This window comes from Hakea prostrata, chromosome 1 (genome assembly GCF_041222555.1).
Source record: "Hakea prostrata isolate BN-2017 chromosome 1, UWA_Hpros_2, whole genome shotgun sequence".
Taxonomy (NCBI): Eukaryota; Viridiplantae; Streptophyta; class Magnoliopsida; order Proteales; family Proteaceae; genus Hakea; species Hakea prostrata.
In genome coordinates this window covers 50854218-50862257 of record NC_142600.1, presented here as the reverse complement: position 1 = coordinate 50862257, position 8040 = coordinate 50854218, and positions in this window count along the sequence as shown.

The following is an 8040-nucleotide window of genomic DNA, read 5'->3' as shown; positions in this document are numbered from 1 at the left end:
AGCCACGGATTGTCTCGAGGGATGCAAGACCCAATTCCCACCAGAGAACCCAAGATACCAAGATGGTTAAGGGAAGAGTGATTTGAGACATACCCAAGGAAGTATGGTGCTATGACTTAAAGCTTGTCTACCCTAGAGACTAGCATATGTAAAGTTAGAATCATATTTGCATCTGTCTTATATCATTTCGCATCATGTTATGACTTGTATCATATGGCTTATGTATTTTGGATTAACTACCTTATTGAGTTCTTTTGAACTCATTCCTTTTGTGAATTGCTTTGTTAGACTATTCCACAGGTTTTGAAGAGACTGGTGGCACGTCCTTCAAGGCGCCCTACGATGAGTCATACTACCCTCAGGGTAGTGGCTACTATGAAGATCACGATGAGGGTACCGAAGAGGATTATGCTTGTCACATCCACCCAGCCAGTACCCTACCTGGCATACTTGAGTGTGTGATCCACAGCCCTTAAGATCAAGTATCGAGGTAATCAACCTCCCACATAGACAATAACATAATCATGAACAATAATAATCAATGTGCAAAAGATTAACAAAAGATCCAAATAAGGAAAGATTAAATCATATATCATTAGAGTATGAAAGACAATCTCTAAATCAATAAGTAAAGTGAAGCGGAATCCCACTCTACAACCAGCGGAAAGTAGGTCGCAAATCAAAAGAAAGATTACATTTGTTTCTAGGATAGGAAAGAAAGAAAGATATAGCAAACTAAACTAAAGTCTAATCTATCTTATAAAGAACGTCTTCAGAAACATAGACTTCATCAATGATGCTCAGACGTTCCCACTCCACAGTAGGGCTAATCCTGGTAACAAGCAAAACCACTTAAGGAATCCTCAATGTAATCTTCATGGTTGCCAGCACCTTGCGTGAAGTATGCCTCTTCAATTTGTGCTTCCTCATATTGACTTTCATAGTCATCAGTACCTGTAGAGTAATCTAACAAAACATTGTACAAAAGGAATGAGTTTCAAAGAAACTCAGTAAGGCAGTTAATCCATAACAACACAAATGGCAAGATTTCAAAGCAAAGTAAAATGCTATATGCAATATGATTCTAATTCTATGCATACTGGTCTCTATTGGCAGACATGCTTTAAGTCATAGCACCGTACTTTTTTAGGAAGGTCTCATCACACAATGCCTTTTGGTAGTGGGTCTGGCATCCCTCGGGACATTCCATGGCTGGGGGTTAAGTCACCACTCTCTCACATCACCATTGGTCTAAGTACCGGTGCATGTCAGGATCAAAGCCTAACCAAATGCAAGTCTCCTACTCAGTTACATCAAGTCAAATCCAGATGAGTCCATTCCTCGCCCCTGGCGATCCTTTCCGGCATCCTTCACACTAGAATCTTCATAGTCCTTGACTACGGACTCATCAACCCTATAGGTCATCCACATATGGTAAACGAGAAGCTCTCACGTCCCCTCGAGGGTTGGTTACCGGTCTTGAGCGCCCGTGAGCCCAAGTCTATCCATATGCAACCCTACCAATAAATGGCCCCCACAATGTGATTCTTGTCCTCTCACAGATTGGTTACTGGTCTTGAGCTCCCATGAATCCTCATTGCTACCACGGGTCGTTTGGTCTCAATACCCCTCCGATTAGGGTCTGACATAACGGGACATCCTAGCCAAACACTACTAGACAGTCCTAAATATGTCATCCAATAGTTTAGGAAGGTGTCCAAAGGGCATCTCCGGAAACATCCCATAATATTCCCGTAGTTGTCCAAGGACAGAAGTGTCAAAAGGACACCTCTCCTTTCCAAACCATACTTAATCATAGACAAGCATAAATCCATAACATCACATATATGGTAACTTCTTATATGGAAAGAAATCAATAATAACATACAACTTGCATATAATTGGTAAGTAAATCATACATGAGTCAAGTTAACATAAACGAGTAATGCTACTGTAATCAAGACTATGCAACAGTAGTATATCATTGTAAGAATCTAATTAAGGAAATAAACTAACAAGATTTAAATATAGAAACTAGGATATGCAATCTATGTAGTTACGGAAATAACCATCCTTACCTTGTATAACTCGCAAAGGATCTTAGGGAATCAAGTAAGACTTTGACAAAACTTGGGAAGAAAGTCCTAAACAAGTATATACAACATATTAGGAAAGATACCTAGAAGGAAAGATATCAAAACATCCAAAACAGACCAAATATGAGATTGCTGTACTCATTGGTCGATTGACTTGGTCTACTGCCTCAGTCGACCAATGAGTCAACCAACAGAGACAGTGGCCTTCAAAAATCAGAGATTTAAGAATATGAAACCGAATTTGGTGGTTCAAAAGGGTACTAAACAAGGGGTAAACTACAATGGCAGTATACTAGTATATAAAGGGCTTCAAAACACTCATCATATCAAGTCTTCAAGTTATAAATTAGGAAACAAAAGTTACCATAATTAGATCAATCATGGTTCTTGAAGAATTCATAGTAAAAATCATGGACAAGAACAATAGGATGATGGATAACTGATTGTGAATAAGAAATCATGAAAAGCATGCATAGATCTTCAAGAAAAATAGATCTAAGACTGAAGAACATGATCTAAATAAGGAAAGAGAATGAATACAAGCTTTCCTTCAAAAGCAAGTGATGATCTTGATGAAGATCATCCACCAAGCTTTAGATCCTTAGGAAAAGAGAGGGAAAGAGTATAATGATAGTTGCAACAGAGATACAACATCACTACTACTGTCCTCAATCAGAAAAGGAAAGAAAAGTAATGAAGAATCAAAGATGAAACATAGAAGAGGATGATCACATACCTTTTTGTGTAAAAGCACGAGTTTTGACGAAGATCCGTCAAGATAATCACCAACGACGCAAGGGAGATGACTTGCAGAGGGCTCTAGTACGTTCCAAAGAGTTTAGAGGCAGAAAATACAAAGTAGACTCGAGATTGGACTTAAATAGAGCAAGCAAAGACCTAATTAGCAAAATCAGATCCCATTGGTCGATTGGATTGGTCGACTTGTCCAGTCGACCAATGAGTCGACCAATCAGAATAGCAAGTCCAAAACGGGAAAATGAAGGCTCAGATCAAATCCAAACATAAAGGGGTTTTGCACACACACCAAGTGACTTACCTTGTAGGTAGAAATGCCTTCGAACCATGACAGAGAGCACTCCAAATCTATCAACTAATTCCATCTTCATCAGGGTGCAGTTTCCATAAATGGAACACTGACATCAACACTCATGGATTCCAAGCCAGCCACCAAGTCTTCTACTGAAATGGCCCAAAGCCGACTTCTTGCTTTACTTCAGGTTGTCGAACCTACAAACAACAGGGTTTTCATGTCAAGGTTAGGGCTGGGTTTCACAATGCTTCACACCAGGATTCGCCCGACATGGGTGTGGGAGCAGCTGTGCTGGACTTATGATATTAATAGTTATGAGGACATACTTTATGTGACAGAAGAATCTTTCGTTTAATTATCCATCTTTAAATTCTTCTTTTAAGACTTGGATCTGTAATTAACTTTCATGGATTTACTCTTTAAATTTTGGACTTGTAACCTTAACTTGAATGATCTACTTTCCATTGCCATTGAGAGAGTGACTTTCCGCCCTCTCTCTCTCCTTTTTGGATTATATATAATTTGGTATCATTTTATTCTGCACTCTGATTCTTTGTTTATCTTATCCATGATTTGTTTATTATATGCTTTTACCTTGATTATTATTGTTCATGATTGTGTTATCGCGTATGTGGGAGGCATAGTTGATTGATACTTGATCCTTGGGGCTGTGGATCACATACCCGGGTATGCCCGATGGGGTACCTGCTAGGTGGATGTTGTGAAATCCAGCCCAGACCTAGCCCGGGATACCCTATTTGTTTTGGGATAAAGAAAGACTTGTTTAATGTTAGACCTTGAAGTTGGACCTTGATGTCGTTGTTGATATCCTTGAAAGCCTTAGGAGGCCATGTCCGACCTTATCCTTACCCTGACCCAGCCCGGAATTTGTATTGTCTGTTGATCCAATGACCCGAAGTGGTGGGAAAAGTCCTTGTGGACCCTTTTGGTTGATGATTTGGTGTCGAAGCCCAAGCCCATGGACATTGACAATGATGCCCCTCACTTGAGAGCATTATCAGTGTTAGTTTTGAATCTGCGCACCGAAGAGGGGTGAATTAGTTGAAATACCTAATGAACTCCTGTGCACAATCCGAAAATATTTCTTAAAACTAGACTTCTTGATGGACTTGTAGGAGAAAACCCCACTCAATTTGACCCCATATAGCCGTCCAAATCCCTGTCCGAAGTTGCTGAACTATGTCTGGCAAAAATCCTGCTTGCGCATCTAAGAAGGTGAGCTTAGTTGGTGGACTTAATGAACTCTCATGCTTGATCCAAAGGTATTTCTGGAAACCATACTTCTTTATTGACTTGTAGGAGAAAACCTCACTCAATTTTACCTTGTATAGCCTTCCGAATCCCTTTTCGAAGTTGCTGAACTATTCCTGAAAATCCTGTTGAGACTCTGTTGGTCGATACTGTTGGTCGATACTATCAACCAAAGGTATCGACCAAAACAAGCCCAGAATCGTGAAAAAGATGCTTTTTGGATATTCCTTTGTCCTTTTAAGTGAAACCTCGAACCTAAATCATTATTTCACTCATTTCAACACCTGAGAACGTGGGAAAGCTCCTCTAAGCCTCCTCCTTGGCTTAGGTGACGATCTTCTACAAGAATCATTGTCTCTCTTCTCTAATCTCTTCTCCAAGGTATGTAATCTCTCACTCTCTCTCTAATCTACTCCTACCCCATCTTGTTCTTGCTACTGAGTTCATGAAGAAGGTGCTGCAACCTTGCAACCACCTCTTCTACAAGCTCTCTTGGGTTGATTAAACCTCTCTTCATTCTTTCCATGCTATGTTTCTTATACTTGATATTCTTGCTTTCTTATTTTGATTTCCTCTTCATGGAAACATGAGTTCATCTTCTTAATCTGATTTTCCTTAGCAAATAGGTCTGATTATATGTTAGTAATTGTCTATATTCTGCTATTCATCATTCTATTGATTAAATTCCTAAGTTCTCTTGCAATTTCAATTGATTCCATTGAAGAACATGATTCTTGCAAGTTTAAACCTAGGACCTCAATTTGGGGGTTTTCAATTTGACCATTGGATCATGTTAATTCTTGCTACATAGCCTCTTGCTACTGTTCCTAGCATCCCCTCCAAGTTTCGTATCGATCCGAGACCCGAAAGACCAATTTTGAACCAAAACCCAAAAAGCCAGCTTGCTGTCCGAGAGTCTATTGGTCAATGCTTGTTGGTCGATACTATCGACCCAATGTATCGACCAACAAGGTTGCTGTCAAAAACTTTTGCCCAGTTTTGATCCATTCGATCTCCGATTGTTTTGATTTCTTCTCTATTCCTTCATATATGTTTGTTTAGGGCTTTAAGACTATAATTGGACCATTCTCTTGTGACTTCGGATCATCTTCTTCACAATTTGAGGTAAGGACGGTTATTGCCATATAACATAGACTGTATGACTTTTACACTGTTGTTGGTAACTTAGTAGACTTAACTTATTAGTTGGTTTTAGATATCATATGACTACTATAGTTACCTTATGACAGTAGCACCATGCTTAATTACTTGGTTTATCATGTTTACTTATTCTTGTCATTTATTTATACACTGTATTATGAGATGTTATAACATGTTTTCAATATGATAATGTATTGTTGATATGTAATGGATGGAAATAAGCATGTGATTGCTTAGGTATGATTTGGGATTGGGGAGTGCCCTACTAGTACTTCTGTCCTTGGACATCGGAGGGAATAGTATGGGATGTTCTCCGAAGATGCCCATCGACACTTTCCTGGATCATTGGATGACATACATAGGACTTGTCTAGATGTATGGCTAGGATGTCCCTATCATATCATACCCGATTCGGAAGGGCATTGAGACCGAACGACTCGTGGTAGTAGTGTGGATTTGTGGGCGCTCAAGACCAGTAACCACTCTGTGAGAGGACATAAATTGCATTGCGGATACCCGGAAGGGGCCATTTATTGGTAGGGTTGCAAATGGTTAGACTTGGGCTCACGGGCGCTCAAGACCGGTGAAATGATCCGTGAGGGGACGTGAGAGCTTCCCGTTTACCATTTGTGGATGACCAATAGGGTTGATGAGTCTGGTGAGTAATATCCGTGACTCTAGTGTGAAGGATACCGGAAAGGATCTCGAGAGGGGAGGAATGGACGTATCTGGAACTGACATGATATGATTAAGTAGATGACTTGCATTGGGCTAGGCTATACCTTGACATGTGCCAATACTTAGACCAAATGGTGATGTAAAAGAGTGGTGACCGAAACCCCCAACCATGGATTTGTCCGAGAGGGATGCAGGACCCAATTCCCCCCGGTGATGAGTGACTGAGACTACCTAAAGAAGTATGGTGCTTTGACTTAAAGCATGTCTACCATAGAGACCAGCATACTTAGAGTTAGAATCATATTTGCATCTTATGTCTCATATCATCTGCATCATTTCATGATTGATATCATATGGTTTATGTATTATGGAATAACTTTCCTTGCTGAGTTCTTTTGAACTCACTCCTTTTTGCAACATATTTGTTAGACTTTTCTGCAGGTACTACTACTGTTGACTGTGACAGTCAACACTTTGAGGACTAAGTTGGTGACTCATACCACTTTGGCTACGGTGACTACATCGGTGAAGGCTATCAGTTCAAGACTCATATTTGTCAGGAGTAGATGGCCTGACTTAGTTTCTTGTGATTATGTTATTGAGGAGACATTGTATAAGTTAGAAGACACTGTAACTTAGTTGCTTACCTTTTTATTTCCCTTCTTTGGAGATCTGATTGTAACCTTTACCTTATTTCGATCTACCTTCCGCACACGTTTGTAGAGTATATTTCCGCTACACTCTATAGTTGTCTTTTGATTTGGTACTTGTTATTCCGCACTCTGATGTTCTTTGTGATCCTTCTATGATCATTTCTTAACTTTTATTATTAGATTACTTGAATACTATAAATTGTTCTTGTCACACCCTGCCCGCCGGCCTCGGTTACCCGCCCGACAACCTGTGGGTGCGATCCGTCACAGGATCCACGGTTTTAGTCTATCAATAATAATAAATACAAATACATGTAATCAAGAGCAATAATAGAGCAATAATTAATAAAAAGGTTACAAGAGTCCAATTACTCCAATAAATATCCAAGAAATAGCCAAAGGAAAGAATCAAGAATCAAATGTAATATCGAGTTCAGCGGAAGCAAAATAAATAAACTAGATAATCTTCTCTTTGGTTTTCTTTTCTAAATCTAAAAACTAGTTTTCTAAATTAGCAAGTAAAGATGTTCTCCAATCTTTCTTCACACGATCATCAAAATCCAGGGAATCTGCCTCCGTCGGCCATCAATGGGTTGCTAAAAGTGCACACAAGCATTTTTAGGAGGCTCCATGCTCTGCAAGTCCATGTACCACTGTCTGTCTCACATCAGCTTCATACGAGAAGGCTCTTTCATATGAATCATCTCCAACTTCTGACGTTGAGCCACCATCTGTACAACTCATATATATATACAATGAAAGGAGTGAGTTCTAACGAACTCAGTAAGGAACAGACAATTCTCATAAATATGTCAATACAATCCACGAATGCATATATAAAATGATATGGATGATATGCAGAAATATGAATGCTACTAAGATCTAACTATGCAAGTCTCTAATAGCTGACATGCTTTAAGATATACACCAGCCCTCCTCTGGGTAAGTCTCATCACTCTGATCCGGCAAGGACTGGTTACCTCTGTAGGGATCCTGGGCAAAGGGGGTGAGTCCACACCTGGCTCTCAAACCATGGCTGGGGGTTAAGTCAACACTCTCTCACCACGACCATTGGCAATGAGTACTGGCGCATGTCGGGGTTTCTAATCCAATGCAAGTCATAATGGTA